The sequence below is a fragment of the Oncorhynchus gorbuscha genome, linkage group LG02 (assembly GCF_021184085.1).
Source record: "Oncorhynchus gorbuscha isolate QuinsamMale2020 ecotype Even-year linkage group LG02, OgorEven_v1.0, whole genome shotgun sequence".
NCBI lineage: Eukaryota > Metazoa > Chordata > Actinopteri > Salmoniformes > Salmonidae > Oncorhynchus > Oncorhynchus gorbuscha.
In genome coordinates, this window is record NC_060174.1 from 46,646,023 (window position 1) to 46,664,875 (window position 18,853).

The 18,853-nt window shown below is 41.0% G+C and overlaps 1 protein-coding gene across 2 annotated transcripts in view; it reads right to left on the reverse strand.

Moving 5' to 3' along the window:
• LOC124003143 (G1/S-specific cyclin-D2) overlaps positions 1–18,853 on the reverse strand; it is a 130,213-nt gene that overhangs the window by 45,986 nt on the left and 65,374 nt on the right. The window lies entirely within an intron of this gene.

The window sequence follows — 18,853 nt, forward strand, 5'->3', positions numbered from 1 at the left end:
TGACTAAGGCACTTTTTCCCTAATTACTCAGTTTGGCCAGGCGGCCAGCTCTAGGAAGAGTGTTGGTGGTTCCAAACTTCTTCCATTTAAGAATGATGGAGACCACTGTGTTCTTGGGGACCGTCAATGCTGCAGACATTTCTTGGTACCCTTCCCGAGATCTGTGCCTCAACACAATCCTGTCTCGGAGCTCTAAGTACAATTCTTTTGACCTCATGGCTTGGTTTTTGCTCTGACATGCACTGTCAACTGTGGGACCTTATATAGACAGGTGTGTGCCTTTCAAAATCATGTCCAATTATTTTAATTTACCACAGGTGGACTCCAATCAAGTTGTAGAAAGATTTAAAGGATGATCAATGGAAACAGGATGCACCTGAGCTCAATTTTGAGACTCAAAGCAAAGGGTCTGAATACTTATGTAAATAAGGTATTTCTGTTTTTTATTTTCAATACATTTGCAAAAATGTATGAAACCTGTTTTCAGTTTGTCATTGTGGGGTATCTTGAGGAGATTGATGAGGATAAAACAATTTTAGAATAAGGTTGCAACGTAACAAAATGTGGATAAAGTCAAGGGGTCTGAATACTCTCAGAATGCACTATATACAGCCAGCCATATTTAGCTGTTATTTATAAACATTTTAAACAAATTACACATCAAATAGCTTAACTTCGAGGAAAAAAGTAGACAGTTTAGAGTATAGATTCACCTATTATGAATGTTATTGTTTTTGTGCATCTCTGAGTGATGTTCTGTCGATTCCTTGGGTCATTTCATTTTTTCATGTGTATCTGAGCTACTGCCATTCAAGCAGGCAGAAATTTGGCCGGTATGACGTAGCATTGTGATAAAGCAGCCCTCACTAGACTGGAAGTTAACAGGAATGTGATTTTTAGATTCGGAAAACATCCATCAGATGTCAGATTTCAATACTGGCCGATGTCATAACGAGGTAGGCTGTCTTCTCTCAAGTAAGCCATTGATTATATTTTTGCAATATTCTTACCTCGAGAAATGTGTAATTTATGACAGGGGATCTAACATTTTTCTCCTATTTGTCTGCCTCTTCAGTCTAGGGTGCATTGCATGGTGCCGTTGCGATTGTCAGACTCCACCTTGAGACACATCGATATGCAGGTTGAAAATGGTGAGATTGTAGACTACTAAATTGATAGTGCAGTTTGTTTAGGCAAAGTCACTGACCTCCTCCTTATAGAATGTCTCATCGCTGTTGGTGACCAGGTCAAACACCATCATGTCGTCTGCAAACTTAATGATGGTGTTGGAGTCGTGCGCAGCGAAGCAGTCGTGGGTGAGCAGGGAGTACAGGAGGGGACTAAGCACGCACCCCTGAGGGGCCCCCGTATTGAGAGTCAGCATGGTGGCTGTGTTGTTGCCTACCCCCACCACCTGGGGGAAACCCATTAAGAAGTCCAGGATCCTGGATCCAGTTGGAGCTGGAGTTCAGTAGAGATTGTGTCATCTGTGGATATGTTGGAGCGGTGACATTTGGAGTGGGTCCAGGGTGTCTGGGATGATGGTGTTGATGTGAGCCATGACCAGGCCTTTTAAAGCATTTCATGGCTGTAAATTTGAGTGCTACAGGGCAATAGTCATTTGACAGGTTACCTTGGCGTACACAGGGACTATGGTGGTGTGCTTGAAATATGTAGGTATTAAAGACTGGGTCAGGGAGAGGTTGCAAATGTCAGTGAAGACACTTGCCAGCTGGTCAGTGAATGCTCTGAGTACCCATACTGGTAATCCATCTGGCCTTGTGAATGTTAACCTGTTTAAAGATCTTACTCACATTGGCTACAGAGAGCGAGATCACACAGTCACGCGGAACAGCTGGTGCTCTCATGGATGTTTCAGTGATGCTTCCCTCGAAATGAGCATAGAAGGAATTTAGCTCATATGGTAGGCTCTTGTCACTGGGCAGCTCCTGGCTGGATTTCCCTTTGTAATCTGTGATAGTTTGCAAGCCCTGCGACATCCGACGAGGCTAGAATCCCACTAGCCGGTGTAGTAGGATACTATCTTAGTCCTGTATTGATGTTTAGACTGTTTGACGGCTCGTCGGATGATTAGTGTCCCGCTCCTTGAAAGCAGAAGCTTTAGCCTTCAGCTCAGTGCGGATGCTGCCTGTAATCCATGGCTTCTGGTTCTGGTTGGGATATGTGGGGACGATGTCGTTGATGCACTTAATATCAGTACAGTAGAGAACATATTGATGCACATACTCAAGGGGGAAATGCAGGACTAATGGACTGGTTTCCATCAGGTCTGTTTTTTTATTTTAATACATTTGGTGACTGATGTGGTAAACTCCTCTTGGTTATTGGATCATTATTGGATAGACCACTTCTGTATTGAGCGCATCATTGGTATTTCCTGTTTGAGATTTTGCTTGTATGCAGGAATTAGGAGGATAGGATTATGGTCAGATTTGCCAAATGGAGGACAAGGGAGAGCACTGTATGCGTTGCTGTGTGTGGAGTAAAGGTGAGTTTTTCGCCTCTAGTTGCACAAGTGACATGCTGGTAAAAATGAGGTAAGACAGATTTCAGTTTCCCTGCATTAAAATCACCGGCCACTAGGAGCACCTGCGCTGGATGTGTATTTGTTTGTGTGCTTATGGCCCTATACATCTCATTGAGTGTGGTCTTAGTGCCAGCATAGGTCTGTGGTGGTAAATAAACAGCTAAGAAAAATACAGATAAAAGCGCTCTTGGGTGAATAGTATAGTCTGCAGTTTATCATGAGGTATTCTAACTCAGGCAAGCAAAACCTTGAGACTTCCTTAACAGAGATTGCGTACCAGCTGTTGTTAACAAAGCGATACACACCTCTCCCCCCTTAACCTTACCCGAAGCTCACGTTCGATCTTGGCGATGCATAGAAAAGCCAGCTAGATGCATATTATCCATGCGTTTGTTCAGCCACGACTCAGAGAAACATAGAATATTAAATCACATCAAATTTTATTTGTCACATGCGCCGAATACAACAGCTTAGGGGGGGGGGGGGGTCAATGTAAATAGTCCGGGTGGCCATTTGATTAATTATTCAGCAGTCTTATGGCTGCTGGGAGCCTTTTTGGTCCTAGACTTGGCACTCCGGTACCGCTTGCCGTGCGGTAGCAGAGTGAACAGTCTATGACTTGGTTGACTGGAGTCTCTGACACTGCCTAGTATATAGGTCTTTGATGGCAGGAAGCTTGGCCCCAGTGATGTACTTGGCTGTATGCACTGCCCTCTGTAGCGCCTTACGGTCAGATGCCGAGCAGTTGCCATACCAGGCGGTGATACAACTGGTCAGAATGCTCTCAATGATGCAGCTGTAGAACTTTATGAGGATCTGGGGAGCCATGCCAAATCTTTTCAGTCTCCTGAGGGGGAAAAGGTGTTGTTGTGCCCTTTTCACAACAGTCTTGGTGTGTTTGGACCATGATAGTTTGTTGGTGGAAAGCAAGGAACTTGAAACTCTCGACCCGCTCCACTTCAGTCCCATTGATGTTAATCGGGGTCTGTTCGGCCCTCCTTTTCCTATAGTCCACGATCAGCTCCTTTATCTTGCTCACATTGAGGGAGAGGTTGTTGTACTGGCACCACACTGCCAGGTCTCTGACCTCCTCCCTATAGGCTGTCTCATCATTGTCGGTGATCAGGCCTACCACTGGATGGTGTTGGAGTCGTGCTTGGCCACCCAGTCGTGGGTGAACAGACAGGGAAAGGGCAGTGTGGAGTGCCAGGTCTTCAGGTGCCGTCTATAGGATAGTCTCGAACGGAACTCGTCCAGTTTGTTCCCTAGTGATTGTACGTTCGTCAATGGAACAGAGGGAAGAGGTGGTTTATTTACTCATCGACTAGTCTCGTCAGGGAGCCCGCTGGTTTGCCTCTCTTGTGCCTCTTCCTCTTTCGAGTCCCGGGGATTAGTACCTGGTCCAGGATGTACATCCACAGCTGCCGACTCGATGGGGTAGAAATCTTCATCCAAATTGAGGTTAATGTCCAGAATTTTTTTTCGGTCATACGCAATAATAGGTTAAATATTTTGTAAAATAAAAGTTGTGATCAGCGTAAAACCCCCCCACAAAATAGCAGAATTGGTCAGGAGCTGTAAGCCGGCAGCTATCTATCTCTTCAGCGCCATTTCTGCAGCTAGTCCAGTATCCAGACGACCTGTCCCGAGAGCTTCATATACAGTTTATCTCTTTCCGTAACATGGTGAGATCGGCAATTAAGGAGAACGAGAGGCTCAATTAAAGATGTTGCAGAACTGCTGCATTTGAATCACCACTCCCTTCTGCCAGGTTTCCCTGATGTTGCTATGGCAACCAATATGTTTTTTTACCATCCCTGTAACTGTCACTTTCTTGTGGTCCTTCTGTAGCTCAGTTGGTAGAGCATGGCGCTTGTAACGCCAGGGTAGTGGGTTCGATCCCCGGGACCACCCATACGTAGAATGTATGCACACATGACTGTAAGTCGCTTTGGATAAAAGCGTCTGCTAAATGGCATATATTATTATTATATATTACTTTCACTTTAGGCTCTCGGTTTGATATGCACCTTTGAACACCTGAGAAAGCGCCACTTATTACACTGGCGCTGTCATAGCCTTGGCCAAGGCATTTGTTCACTGATATCTCCTTACTTTCAATCAGTTAATTTTTTAAACATTTTATTCAAGGCCTGAGGCACTTTTTCAGTCACATTCCTGAAGCCCAAGGGAAAAAAACACTTAGCTTCCTAGTACATACGGAAATGAAAAAGGTTTATAAATGACCTTTTGGAGGGTTACTGTCAAAATGATTTATTAAACAAACAAAACAATAGACATCGATGATAGGTGCATGGGCCCCCAGAGCTTGTCGGCCCCCATGCCTTGCGGGCGGTGCAGGCGTGTCCAGTATGCCAGGGCAGTCAAAACGTGTAAAGTTGTTTTATGGTATGTATAATTGTTTTTGTAGGTGTTATCATAGAGTTCATTCAATCGTCTAGCTATTTTCAAAATGTCCCGAGTAAGTTAACATGGATGATGCAGCAGCCGTGTACCTATTGGTCTCTTCTCTAATACTCACCTTTACTTCAAAAAACAAATGTTTCCTCATGTAGATAAACAAAGGAAATCCTCAGAAAGGGAGTGCCATTGTCTTTTGGTGAACAGAGAAGCTCATTGGCTGAAAGGTGTGCTTTGAACACCCCTTCTTCTGCCTTCCAGACGCTGACCGCCCACCCACTCACCCACGCATGGTCTGCACTGGCCCCAGTGGCTGCCCGCCCACCCTCCCAGCCAGGAGATTGAGTTACAGTTATGAGCTTGCAGTCTGCCCTGCCAGAAAGACAGGAGTGGAAATAAATACAAGAAAAAAAGGAAAACTGAAAAACCAAAAGGGAAAAATGGGTGTTTTAAATGCTGAGTAGAGGAGTTGGGTTATTACTGGGAAAAAATGAAAGAGGTAATTCATGACAAAGAGCCAAGACATGAGGAAACTGCTCTTGCACGTCTGAAACAGTCCTGGACTTCGGGCCAAGTCCTGCCTCAGCTCAGCTGTTGTTCCAGGCCCTGCATTTATCATACATGCATTTCCCCAGCAACAGCAGACTTTGCACTACTTTTGACAAGAGCCCTATGAGAAGCCTTTGGGCCCTGGTCAAAAGTAGTGCACTATAAAGGGAACCGGAATAAGATGCAGCCATTCATAGTCACTCAGACGCAGCAGGTCCGTCAAGCGGGGCGTCCAGACGACCCAACTGCCGGGGGAGTGCAGGTCCAGGTCCCAGCCTGGAATGAAAGGGGACCTTGTCCAGGGGCTGTCTAAGTGTGGCTCTAAGTGGCATCCCAGTTCAGGTAGAGCGAGTCCTAAAGAGAGACAAACTACCTGGCAAATATTTGTGTATTGAATTCACATCCTGGGCCAAATCAAGGAGGAGAAGCTGAACTTGGATAAATTTAGGCCATATCCCACCAACACAATTTTCCTCCCTGGATTCTTCACCTTGAAAGAAAAGAACAAAATAGAGAGGGGGAGTGAGAAGGAGAGACCAAAATAAAGTATTGTGTTCAAAATGTCAGTTGCTAACGATTATAAGAAAGCTTTTCCAGGTTTTCGCCATCTGTCACTTCTATGAACAGCAAGTTAGGAAATTGGGTGTTTTTGGTTGTTTGGCCCGAGAATAAGGAGCCTACTGAAAATGACTGTTATAGATGACCACTCGGCACCGTCCTCATATGGACCCAATTGAGCCGCACTCCGCCACTCTAGGATAAATCAATCAGATGATTTGGGAAAGGGGAGGGAGCACAGGAGTCTGGGAACAAGGTAACAACATCCGCTGTGCCCCGGCATGAAGGTGCTGGAACTCCTCTCAACCAATCAGAGTGCAGCTCGGGGCTGAGGGGGTGGGGGGCTGAGGGAGAGGGAGTCTCAGTCTGCAGCCTGTTATCAGCCCGTAACGCTCAGCCCCCTATTTCAGCAACATGGGATTCAAGGCATATGTAGGCTGTTTTGGAAGTGGGGGACTGGATGCCCCTCAGACAAAACACTAGATAAGACTGATCGTGAGACACATTCCTTCAATGGATGATGCATATCCAATGAAATGCCACTGAGCGCACTCTAACAGGCTGACTTTGAGGGTATTTTCATCGATATCGGGTGAACCGTTAACAAATTACAGTACTTTGTGTGCATAGTCCCCCCATTTTAGGGGACAAAAAGTATTGGTACAAATTCACTTACATGTGTATTAAAGTAGTAAAAAGTTAAGTATTTGGCCCCATATTCAGCACGCAATGGCTGCATCAAGCTTGTGACTACAAATTTGTTGGATGCATTTGCTATTTGTTTTGGTTGTGTTTCAGAATTTTTTGTTCCCAACAGAAATGAATGTTAAATAATGTATTGTGTCATTTTAGAGTCACTTTTATTGTAAATAAGAATATAATATGTTATTAAATACTTCTACATGAATGTGGATGTTACCATGATTACCATGTCATGGAAAGATAATGTTTTGCAAACTCAGTGTATATATCCTGAATGAATCGTGAATAATGATGAGTGATTAAAAAAAAAAAAACACAAACATCATACCCCCAAGACATGCTAACCTATCACCATTACGATAACAGGGGAGTTTAGCATTTTTGGGGGGATACCTAGTCAGTTGTACAATTGAATCCATTCAACTGTAATGTGTCTTAACCCAACCCCTCTGAATCAGAGAGGTGCAGGGGGCTGCCATAATCAACATCCACGTCTTCGGCGCCAGGGGAACAGTGGGTTAACTGCCTTGCTCAGGGGCAGAACGACATATTTTTACCTTGTCAGGGTAAGACATTTGTGCATCTGTAACTTTCTCACTAATCATTATTCAAGATTCATTCAGGATATATACACTGAGTTTGCAAAAAATGATCATTCCATGACATAGACTGACCAGGTGAATCCAGGTGAAAGCTACAGTATGATCCCTTACGTCACCCGTTCAAACCACTTCAATCAGTGTAGATGAAGGGCATGAGACAGGTTAAAGAAGGATTTTTAAGCCTTGAGACAAATTAGGCATGGATTGTGTACAGTATGTGTGCAATTCAGAGGGAATGAGTGTGTCAAGAACTGCAACGCTGCAGGTTTTTCACACTCAACAATTTCCTTTGTGTATCAAGAATGGTCCACCATCCCAAATCACATCGAGAACAACTGTGGGAAGCATTTGAGTAAACATGGGCAAGCATCCCTGTAGAATGCTTTTGACACCTTGTAGAGTCCATGCCCTGACAAATTGAGGCTGTTCTGAGGGCAAAAGGGGATGCAACTCCATATTAGAAAGGTGTTCCTAATGTTTTACACACTCAGTGTATTTAAATGTTTTTTTTTGTATATAAACACATCAAAAAAAGAAACGTCCCCTTTTCAGGACCCTGTCTTTCAATGATAATTAGTAAAAATCCAAATAACTTCACATATCTTCATTGTAAAGGGTTTAAACACTGTTTCCCATGCTTGTTACAGGAAGACATCCTCCTCCCTCATGTGGTACCCTTCCTGCAGGCTCATCCTGATATGACCCTCCAGCATGACAATGCCACCAGCAATAGTGCTCGTTCTGTGCGTGATTTCCTGCAAGACAGGAGTGTCAGTGTTCTGCCATAGCCAGCGAAGTGCCCGGATCTCAATCCCATTGAGCACGTCTGGGATCTGTTGGATCGGAGGGTGAGGGCTAGAGCCACTCCCCCCAGAAATGTCTGGGATCTGTTGGATCGGAGGGTGAGGGCTAGAGCCACTCCCCCCAGAAATGTCTGGGATCTGTTGGATCGGAGGGTGAGGGCTAGAGCCACTCCCCCCAGAAATGTCTGGGATCTGTTGGATCGGAGGGTGATGGCTAGAGCCACTCCCCCCAGAAATGTCTGGGATCTGTTGGATCGGAGGGTGAGGGCTAAAGCCACTCCCCCCAGAAATGTCTGGGATCTGTTGGATCGGAGGGTGAGGGCTGGGGCCATTCCCCCCCAGCAATGTCTGGGAACTTGCAGTTGCCTTGGTGGAAGAGTGGGGTAACATCTCACAGCAAGAACTGGCAAATCTGGTGCAGTCCATGAGGAGGAGACGCACTGCAGTACTTAGTGTAGCTGGTGGCCACACCAGATACTCACTGTTACTTTTGATTTTGACCCTCCCCCCTTTTGTTCAGGGAAACATTATTACATTTCTCTTAGTCACATGTCTGTGGAACTTGCTCAGTTTATGTCTCAGTTGTTGAATCTTAGTTATTTTCATACAAATATTTACACATGTTAAGTTTGCTGAAAATAAATGCAGTTGACAGTACTGAGTTTACTAGTAGTATAAGTAGTATAGTATAAGTATTGTGTGTTTCTAGTTTGGTAGTTACTTCACATTTTGTATTTTCAAATTCAAGTGGCTGCATCTACTGCTAGCTAACGCTAATTAAGTGATAATGCCCGAGAAGCCAGCATTTGGAGGATATATTGGCATGGGTATCACAAGGCCTGAGCCAATATATCCTCCAAATGCTGGTTTCGAGGGCATTATCACTTTTATACAACGGGTCAAATAATGATTGACATATTTTCATAAATAATGTTATTTTCATAAATATATTCGTACTATTTCATCCTTCCACGAGATATAGTCCCAACACAAATCTAAGGTTGCTACCCAAGCCGACTGGATGTTCGTTCTATTGGTTTGGTTGCCAGAGACTTGACCTAGTCATTTCAATTTTGTAGAATCTCTTATACAGTGGGTTAAAGTTATGTATAGTAACCCTATGTGTAAAATAGTAAATCATGACTACTTCTCAGAAAGTATTCAACTGTCAAGAGGAGTAAAACAAGGTTGTCCACTATCAGCATATCTATTTATTATGGCTATCGAAATGTTAGCTGTTAAAATCACATCCAACAATAATATCAAGAAGGTAGAAATCCGTGGCATAAAAACAAAGGTGTCATTGTACGCTGATGATTAATGTTTTCTTTTAAATCCACAACTTGGATCTCTTCACAGCCTCAGAGGATCTAGATACTTTTCCTATCGTCTCTGGATTACAACCAGATGATGATAAGTATGATACAGTTCGTATTTGATCAGTAAAACAGACAACTTTTATATTACCAGGTAGTTTACCAATAAAATGGTCTGAACGGTGATGTGGACATACTCTGTATTCATATCCTGAAATAAATAAATGATCTCACTACAATACATTTTAATAGAAGGTTAGCAAAAATATATAAGCTCTTGCAACCATGGAAAGGAAAATACCTGTCAATTTGTGCAAAAAAAAATCACCCTGATTAACTCTTTAGTCATATCCCAGTTAACTTATTTGCTTATGGTCTTGCCTAGGAACCTAGCAACCTGTTTTTTTTTATAAATCATATGAGCAAAATATATTTAATTTTATTTGGAACGGCAAGCCAGACAAAATTAAACTGGCCTATTTATATAATTAATATGAATTCGGGGGGGGCAGAAATGATTAAATATTAAAGCATTAGACCTCTCACTTAAGGCTTCAGTCATACAAAAGTTATACATAAATTTGAATGGGTTCTCGAGCAGATTAGTAAAAATGTCTCACCCCATGTTCAAGAATGGCAACATCTCATATTCGCTGATTTGAAAATGAAATTGCTATATTGCCATTTTATAAAACAAGCCATAGAAAGTTGGTGACAAATACAACAAATATTATGGTTAAACTAAAATATACTAATTGATAAAAATCCATTATCTTTCAAAATTGTTTAAAAATAAATGTATAATCTTTGCAAATGATGGGTTAGGGTTAAATAGTACTTGTGGAGTTATATCACACATGCAGCTAACAAAAATATATGGACATTTCTGCTCTACCCAAAATTACAACCAACTTATTGCAGCATTATCACAAAAATGGAAGAGGCAAGTGGAAGGGGGAAAGTAAGGAACTTGTCTGTCGTCCCTGCATTAAAGACCAAACTTGGTTAAAGAAAATTGTGATAAATGAATAATTATACCAGTTTCATTTTATTACCAAAGCATTGTCAGCTGTGCCATATTGATTGCGAAATAGTTGGAAAGAGATTCGATGTACCGATTCCATGGCACATGGTTTATGAACTGATACGCAAAACAACGGTTTATGAACTGATACGCAAAACAACGCCGGATTCAAAACTTCACATTTTCTATTTCAATTATTATACAAAATTCTTGCAACCAATAGAATGTTATATATATGGGGGATACAACCATCCCAGCTCTGCAGATTTTGCTGTGAAGAGACAGAATCACTAAATAATTTGTTTTGGCACTGTCTATATGTAGCTTGTTTTTGGTCACAGGTCCAGGAATGGCTGAAGAATTGCAACATTTAACTGGAGCTAACTCTGCAAATAGCACAGCTGAATGATTTGAAAAGTCAATGGTCAATCGATCAATAATATAATAAATGTCTATCTTTAATTTACAATCTGTGGAATCTATGAGAATAAAAAGGTTGAGAACATTTGTGAAACAAACACAGTCGGAAAATATATGGCAAATAGAAATCAAACTGGATGGTCTTCAGAGATAGATTGAAGGGGTTGAGGGTAGTTGAAGGATTGGATTTAAAACAAACAAAAGATAGTTATTGTAAAATAGATTGTGACTGTAAAAAATGTATATAGGTTGTATAAGCTGGAAGTAGAAGCCTAAGTGTTGTTGTCCATTAGTTTACTCCAATTAGGGGAGGAGTGGTAGGGTTAGGGGAAAATATATATCTACATACTCTTTAAAAATAATAATTATATATATATATATATATATATATATATATATATATATACACACACAGTACAGTACCAGTCAAAAGTTTGGACATACCTATTCATTCAAGGGTTTTTCTTTATTTGGACTATTTTCTACATTATAGAACAATAGTGAAGACATCAAAACTATGAAATAACACATATGGAATCATGTAGTAACCTAAAAAAGTGATAAACAAATCAAAATATATTTTATATTTGAGATTCTTCAAAGTAGCCATCCTTTGCGTCGATGACAGCTTTGCTGGCTCAAAAGAGTTCTGATAAGGACTCAGCAAAAGCATACATTTCATCATTAACTACCTATTGATAACATACAATACAAGTTATGTGTTGGTTTAGAGTCATCAACCTACCTAGTGTGGAATTCTATGTCCTCATCTGATCCCGCAAATTGCTGCAGACCAAAACAACTTCTCTTCCAGCTTTCCCCTAAGCCTAGCTATCTCACTCAGAATCTCCTCCTTTCAGACCGGGCCAAGTCAACTGCTGCTGACTCAGGTACAGCGCAGTAGTTGTGGTCCTGGGCAGTCAACATCATCATCATTAACTTCATCTCCACCATCTTCTGCATGTTCAGTGCTCGGTGTCTCGCACATCTCGCCAAACATTCGGCCTTGAGGGAAGTGGCACTGCCCCCTCTTCAGATGCAGCCCTCCCGGTATTGGCTCAACTGCACCCCCAGAAAGGAATACCTGCCACAAACAGAGCTTTTCCCGTAGGTGAAATTGTCTCGCCGAATGCTAATCACCCACTTCTTTCAGAGCTCATCATCAGCAGGGAAAGAGTGGAATGACCGACTGGAGAATATTGCAGAGGAGTTGCACAGCGGCACACAGCAATGTTCAGAGTAGCTGGCCTCTCTTCTCTGAAATGTTATCCTTTCTTCATGGTACATGTCTTGATGCCCTTCATGGTACATGTCTTGATGCCCTTCATGGTGATGTCCTTATGGTCCAACAGCTAGCTAGCACCTATCAGCTAACGTTAGCTAGATAGTAGTAGATGCTGCCGCTTGAATTTGAAAACACAACATTTGAAGAAACTAACAAACTACAAACACAATACTTATACTAACTTTGCTACTTATATACTAAGTGGTGTTACTCTCGCAAGGGGAGGGTGCACAAAGTTTTGAAAACAGGGGGGCCAATAATTTTGACACCTATCTTTTGTGATTTTTTTTATTGCTACTCAAACTAACAAAAAATGTCTGAGTAATTGTATTCGTATAAAGGAATATAATTGTTCATATTTTTGTGCAGCTCAGTATTTGTATTATTTATTTTATACAGTATATTTGCTCATCTTTATCAATGGTGCCAATAATTCTGGAATTGACTGTAAAGTCATTTTTACAATGGGTATTTACCCTCGTTGCAGCCTGTAAGTAATGTTTCCACATACAATATAAAGAAAGATGAAGCAATAAGATTGTCATGTCTCAGGGTGCACTATGCATGTTTTAGAGAATAACCCAAAACAGAGAGCCAATAGGTAGAAGCACGGGTAAGATAAAAACCGACAGACTTCCTTGATATTTTGCCATAGGGCTGATCAGCTGGAAAGCACTGCAGATTGAGACACTTAGCCACCCTGTTCTTCCAGGTAAAAAAGGAATGTATTTACATCTAAATAATACTGTATACAGTAAGGTTAGGTATGCTCCAGCACAGTAGTTCCCAACCAGTACCACCAACTGAATTTTGCTCTGCCCGAAGTACCCCTGAAGTACCCCCTCAAGTGCATTTTATCAGCGGACCTAAGTTCTCATGCATTTTTTTCAAGTACCCCCTGTGGTTTGATCAAATACCCCCAGGGGTCCTAGTACCCCTGGTTGGGAACAACTGCTCTAGCAGAATCAGTGAGAGTGGGGCCTGGGGATATCCTCCTGTTAGAACATTTGACAGTTTACTCCTGTTGACCTGATGCCAATTTAATGCTGTCAGAAGGCTTATCAACCTACAGGTTTATATTTGCAAAGTAATGACATCGGTATGTGTGGCGTATTTCACAGGCCCTGAGACTACAGAAATTCCCATGTCACTCACTTTTACTATCCCCAAGTAGGTGTGGACTCTAGACACATGACTTGGGACTCGTGTCTGACTTGTGTCTCACATTTGATGACTTGAGATACGACTTCAAAGAGCATACGGCGCCTTCAGAAAGTATTCACACTGCTTTACTTTTCCCACATTTTGTTGTGTTACAGCCTGAATGTAAAATGGATTGAATTGAGATTTTGTGTCACTGGTCTACACACAATACCCCGTAATGTCAACATGGAATTATGTTTTTAGACATTTTTGCAAAATGAAAAGCTGAAATTTCTTGAGACCCCTATGAACATTAACTTATCTGGCAACAGCTATAGGTGGACATTCCTGCAGTCAGCATGCCAATTGAACGCTCCCTCAAAACGAGACATCTGTGGCAAAACAGTGCATTTTAGAGTGGCCTTTTACTATCCCTAGCACAAGGTGCATCTGTGTAATGATCATGCTGTTTAATCAGGAGTACAAATGTGCTTAACAAGTCACATAAGTTGCATGGACTCACTGTGTGCAATAATACCCCACACATACAATTATCTGTAAGGTCCCTCAGTCGAGCAGTGAATTTCAAACACAGATTCAACCACAAAGACAAGGGAGGTTCTTCAATGCCTCGCAAAGAAAGGAGCCTATTGGTAGATGGGTAAAAATTAAATAAAAATAGACATTGAATATCCCTTTGAGGATATTTTGTCATTATATTATTTTAATAATTATTTTATAAATCCTTAGCCCTTCTCTGAAAGCGTAGAAGGTCCATTGTTCCTCACTGTGTTTCGGTTAGTAATAATTTGTAGTGGCTCTATTTTACCTCAGCATGCATTTTTAACTTTTCTGAATGTCTAAAGAATCCACATTTTGTTCTGAAATATGAACCCAGAAATACTGGACATTTTGAACTCTAATTATGGTGGTGATTTGACAAAATTACAATCATGGTCTTGAATTAGACTCGCATTTTTCTGGTTTCGGTCTTGACTTGGTCTCAGATCCCTTGTCCCCCTCCCGTTCTAGGTCTTGACTTGGTCTCAGATCCCTTGTCCCCCTCCCGTTCTAGGTCTTGACTTGGTCTCAGATCCCTTGTCCCCCTCCCGTTCTAGGTCTTGACTTGGTCTCAGATCCCTTGTCCCCCTCCCGTTCTAGGTCTTGACTTGGTCTCAGATCCCTTGTCCCCCTGTTCTAGGTCCTTGGTCTCAGATCCCTTGTCCCCCTCCCGTTCTAGGTCTTGACTTGGTCTCAGATCCCTTGTCCCCCTCCCGTTCTAGGTCTTGACTTGGTCTCAGATCCCTTGTCCCCCTCCCGTTCTAGGTCTTGACTTGGTCTTGCCCTCACTCCGCTTCAGTCTGCTTTCCACCAGACACTGGGACATGAATTCACCTTTCAGCAGGACAATAACCTAAAACACAAGGCCAAATATACACTGGTGTTGCTTACCAAGAAGACAGTAAATGTTTCTGAGTGTTTTAAGCATTTGCCTTCGATTCCAAAGTTTGCAAGTTCGAATCCAGGCCGAGTTAAAGTTTTGACTTAAATCTGCTTGAAAATCTATGGCAATACCTGAAAATGGTTGTCTAGCAATGATCAACAACCAATTTGACAGAGCTTGATGAATTTAGAAAATAATAATTGTCAAATGTTGCACAATCCAGGTGTGGAAAGCTCTTAGAGACTTACCCAGAAAGACTCACAGCTGTAATCACTGCCAAAGGTGCTTCTACAAAGTATTGACTCAGGGTTGTTAATACTTAAGAAAATGAGATATTTTTGCAAACATTTCTAAAAACATGTTTTCACTTTGTCATTATGGGATATTGTGTGTAGATGGGTGAACAAAAATATATTTTGAATACAGGCTGTAACACAAATGTGGAATAAATCAAGAGGTATGAATAATTTCTGTAGGCACTATAAAATAACTTGAGACTTGACATTAACTTGACTGATGACTTGAAATTATCTGGCCAGGTTTTGTAACCTTTCGTCACAAATCTCAGTGGATTACTCTCCAAGCATCCAGTCTCCTAGCCAGCAACCTAACGTAGAGTAACCTAACGTAACAGCCAGAGACAGTATTGCACTTCCCAAAAAACTGATTGGCTAGTGAAATGCACACTCGGCCCTCTGATTGGACCAGTAAACTGTCAATCAACACAGGTCGGGTGAGCTAACACTAATAACATTAATTATATACCTCAGTGATGGTATTAGCTATATGTCTAAAGATAGCTGTAACATTAATTATATACCTCAGTGATGGTACTGGCTATATGTCTAAAGATAGCTGTAACATTAATTATATACCTCAGTGATGGTATTAGTTATATGTCTAAAGATAGCTGTAACATTAATTATATACCTCAGTGATGGTATTAGCTATATGTCTAAAGATAGCTGTAACATTAATTATATACCTCAGTGATGGTATTAGCTATATGTCTAAAGATAGCTGTAACATTAATTATATACCTCAGTGATGGTACTAGCTATATGTCTAAAGATAGCTGTAACATTAATTATATACCTCAGTGATGGTACTGGCTATATGACTAAAGATAGCTGTAACATTAATTATATACCTCAGTGATGGTACTGGCTATATGTCTAAAGATAGCTGTAACATTAATTATATACCTCAGTGATGGTACTGGCTATATGACTAAAGATAGCTGTAACATTAATTATATACCTCAGTGATGGTATTAGCTATATGTCTAAAGATAGCTGTAACATTAATTATATACCTCAGTGATGGTACTGGCTATATGTCTAAAGATAGCTGTAACATTAATTATATACCTCAGTGATGGTACTGGCTATATGACTAAAGATAGCTGTAACATTAATTATATACCTCAGTGATGGTACTGGCTATATGTCTAAAGATAGCTGTAACATTAATTATATACCTCAGTGATGGTACTGGCTATATGACTAAAGATAGCTGTAACATTAATTATATACCTCAGTGATGGTAATGGCTATATGACTAAAGATAGCTGTAACATTAATTATATACCTCAGTGATGGTACTGGCTATATGACTAAAGATAGCTGTAACATTAATTATATACCTCAGTGATGGTAATGGCTATATGACTAAAGATAGCTGTAACATTAATTATATACCTCAGTGATGGTACTGGCTATATGACTAAAGATAGCTGTAACATTAATTATATACCTCAGTGATGGTACTGGCTATATGACTAAAGATAGCTGTAACATTAATTATATACCTCAGTGATGGTACTAGCTATATGTCTAAAGATAGCTGTAACATTAATTATATACCTCAGTGATGGTAATGGCTATATGACTAAAGATAGCTGTAACATTAATTATATACCTCAGTGATGGTACTAGCTATATGTCTAAAGATAGCTGTAACATTAATTATATACCTCAGTGATGGTAATGGCTATATGACTAAAGATAGCTGTAACATTAATTATATACCTCAGTGATGGTACTAGCTATATGTCTAAAGATAGCTGTAACATTAATTATATACCTCAGTGATGGTAATGGCTATATGACTAAAGATAGCTGTAACATTAATTATATACCTCAGTGATGGTACTGGCTATATGTCTAAAGATAGCTATATCATTAATTATATACCTCAGTGATGGTAATGGCTATATGACTAAAGATAGCTGTAACATTAATTATATACCTCAGTGATGGTACTGGCTATATGTCTAAAGATAGCTATAACATTTAACGCTTTTTATAGTCATGTGTGCATACATTCTACGTGATGGATTGAACTGGCGTTATGCTCTACCAACTGAGCTACATCATTAATTATATACCTCAGTGATGGTACTGGCTATATGTCTAAAGATAGCTATATCATTAATTATATACCTCAGTGATGGTAATGGCTATATGACTAAAGATAGCTGTAACATTAATTATATACCTCAGTGATGGTACTGGCTATATGTCTAAAGATAGCTATATCATTAATTATATACCTCAGTGATGGTACTGGCTATATGTCTAAAGATAGCTATAACATTAATTATATACCTCAGTGATGGTACTAGCTATATGTCTAAAGATAGCTGTAACATTAATTATATACCTCAGTGATGGTAATGGCTATATGACTAAAGATAGCTGTAACATTAATTGTATACCTCAGTGATGGTATTAGCTATATGTCTAAAGATAGCTGTAACATTAATTATATACCTCAGTGATGGTACTGGCTATATGTCTAAAGATAGCTGTAACATTAATTATATACCTCAGTGATGGTACTGGCTATATGACTAAATATAGCTGTAACATTGCACAGCCTTCCATACTTATGGGATGAAGATGTAACATATTCTATCAAGCTTTGAACCACTCGTTTTTGGGTGACGGGGGTCAAAAAGCTTGAGATTCACTGAGCTAGCGAACAGTTGATTTGCTGATAGGATCAGGTTCAGGGCAAACATCAAATTGTAGGGAGAGAGGATTACCAAAAATAAATATGCAGCTCCCAAAAAATGTGCAAGCTCACCAGCAATGGAGCTTCAAGCAGCAATTACTAGCATTGGCTTACTGGTCTTTTGGTATGTCAAAATTGGTAGAAATTGATCATTTAATTATGAAACTTGCATTGGGACTTTGTAGTTCAAATGTTTTATTACATAACCAAAATACATAACCAAAATACATAACCAAAATAATTAAAAGAGCTATCCAGGAGCCTCAATAAATAGACAAAGATTTGTAGTTGAACAAGTCGTTGCATGTATAGATTTCTTTTAACTTGACTTGACTCGCTCTTAGAAAGCACGACTTGGACCTGACTTGAGACTTGAGACCTTGAGACATGCTTGTGACATGAAAAATAGTCACTTGGTCCCACCTCTCATCTTTTGGTTTCTTTATCTTTACAACCTCCTCCTGATCCGTCTGCCCTCTTTAATCGCAACCTGCACCCTTCATCACTGTCTAGTAAAACTCTCACCCACGGGGGAGACCCTCTGGGCAGCAGACTACTGGTCTAGGGGGCACAGGTGTGTGTGTGTGGGTGGGTGTGTGTGTGTGGGGGGGGGGGGGGTGCACGGCTGGTCTAGGGGGGACTGGAGATTAGAGTCGGTCCCCGTCACTGGTGGTGTTGTGCCTCAGCAGTGCAGTGTTTCTGTCTGGCGCATCTGCTGCCCCATATATCTGTGACCCAGGCTGACTGACAGAGTCCCTTTGCTCCTTAGCCAGGAAACACAAGCTGGCGTACCCCATCCCAGCAGCGCTATCCCTCTCTTTTGTGGGCTTGAGTTATGACGTGCCACAATCATTTGCTGCTCGCAGACAGCTGCCCTGACAATTGGTGACAAGTAAGGCAGTGTATGAAGGGATGGCATAGCATGGCTGGTAGCTGGACCAGAGTGGGGGGGGCACATAGGAGAGAGCCAACAGATAAAGAGACAGCCTGTTGATTAAGTCTAAAAAAAATTAACAGTTT